General features: G+C 36.9%; 1 non-coding gene across 1 annotated transcript; it reads right to left on the minus strand.

Moving 5' to 3' along the window:
• Positions 1-295: 295 nt before the first annotated feature.
• On the minus strand, positions 296-403 carry LOC121978860. The gene has a single exon (XR_006111196.1). It is a non-coding gene; the product is annotated as a small nucleolar RNA R71 (small nucleolar RNA).
• Between the last annotated feature and the right edge of the window lie 1,769 nt (positions 404-2,172).

Genomic DNA, 2,172 nt, shown 5'->3' on the forward strand with positions numbered 1-2,172 from the left:
TTGAAGCAGAAAGCTTCTAACTAGACCCAGAGTTAATTTCCATGATACAATGTCATAAATTTGGAGGAGAAGTATTAGAAAGTCCTTATCTGCACCTTGAAAGATTTTTAGAGCTTTGTGATATGGTGGACTATGAAGGAGTGTCAGCGGATGTAGTTCGATTGATGGCATTTCTTTTCAGTATCAAGGACAAAGTAAGGACTTGGTTATATTCTCTTCGTCCTCAAAGCATCACAAGTTGGGAACAATTGGAGCAATAATTTCTGAATAATTTTTTCCCTCCAAGCAGAACAATTTACTTGAGGAGTTGCATCACAAATTTTGTTCAAGCAAATGGAGAATCTTTATTTGAAACATGGGATAGATTCAAGAGTCTACAAAGATAGTGCCCTCACCATGGCTTGGAGAAATAGATGATTCTACACATATTCTATAGGGGAATTTCTTTTTCAGATAAGTGTTTGTTAGATTCATCAGCTGGAGGTTCATTTATGGACAAGAGTATAGAAGAAACTTATACATTAATTGATCAAGTGACATTGAACCTCCATGGATGGTCGAGCAAAAGTTGGATGGAATATCCCTCAGAAACTCAAGAAGTACAAGCCATATATACTAGAGAGCCTGTCAAACGAAATACAATTCAACCACCCAAGAATGTCGAAATTTGGAAGTCACAGAGTGAGGAGTTCAAACATTTGGGGGCAAAGATTGAGAGCATAGTTTCAAAATGGTTCAAAGTAGATCCCCCTCCTACACAAATAAGATCTAGTGAAAAGTGTAATGATAGTAAGTTGAGGAGTGACAAGAATCATGAAGAACTTCTAAAAAATAACTTGTATAGAATTGAGGAGAAGAACAATAGAAGACCACATGAACTCAATTCCATTATTCCAGGAGGTTCCCAAATGCCATAAGTACCTTTCCCTCAATGATTAATCAGACCATCACTAGACAAGCAATTTGAACCTTAGCCATATGCTCAACCATTCCAAAGACTTTCACTAAGGGTTCCTTTTCCACAAAGGCTAGTGGGGGCTAATGAAGATAAAGATCTTGGAAAATTCTGTGATACAAAAATGCTTGAGTGTAGATTTCTGGATGTATATGAAGATGAGGACTCTTCATATGAGGATTGTGATAATAATACAGTGGATAACAAGTTTTCAGATCTTCCTCCAGATTTTACAGGATGTTATAGTGACATTGAATTTTCAGATGATGAATGTATTGAGGTAGATCAACGTAAAAATGCAAACGAAGTCAATGATCCTCCTATAGTTGATTCTCCTATTGAAGATATAGACGTTGGTTTATTTTTCGATGCTTGTGTTGTTAATGATGATTTGGAAGGAAGTGTAGGGAGCTGTGGTGTGGAAACAACATCTCAAGAATTACCTCCTTCATCCACACAATCTTTAGAGATTATGAGAGTTGCAAGAATTGAACATGTTGTGGATCCATGTGTAGGGACTTGTGCAGAGTTAGCAGAGTCTCAAGAATCACTACCTTTGGAAGTACCAACACCAGAGCCAGAGCCAGAACCATCATTTGATTTAGAGGAAGTCACATCCACATGTTTATAAATTTCAGGTACCTCTCAGTAAAGTAAGGCTAGTATTTCTTGTGATCTTTTGGAAAATTTTATAGAGGTACCTGCCATTGACTTTGTTGGATGTGATTCAGTTTTTATTTCTTATTCTGCTTATCTTAATATGGTTATGGCTCTATCTTATCTAATACGTTTGCGGGAGATTTGTATTTTCTTTGCATGTGCAGATTTTCATGGGGCTTATAATTGGAAGCTCGATTTGAACCGTCTTTGACCTCCTGAAAGAATTTCCAAGAAGACGAAGATGGAGAGAGTGATTCTTCACTTTTTGATGAAAGCTCCCTCCATAATAAGAGCCCTTGGTAAGAGGGTTCTAAAATATCTTACCCCTCGAAGAGCGAGATTTCGATGAATCTAATGAGGTGGTTGAGCTAATGACCTTAAACAAGCGCTTCTTGGGAGGCAACCCAAGTTCATTTTCCTTGTTTTCTTTTATAACTTTAGTTCTTTCTTTATAATAAACATGTATCCTCTACTTAATTTTTGTTGTCTATCTTCTTTTATAGGACTCAAAGATTAGGAGGTGTGCAACTACATGATGGAGAAGTTAATGACATGGA

This window comes from Zingiber officinale, chromosome 4B, assembly GCF_018446385.1.
Source record: "Zingiber officinale cultivar Zhangliang chromosome 4B, Zo_v1.1, whole genome shotgun sequence".
NCBI classification, from domain to species: Eukaryota; Viridiplantae; Streptophyta; class Magnoliopsida; order Zingiberales; family Zingiberaceae; genus Zingiber; species Zingiber officinale.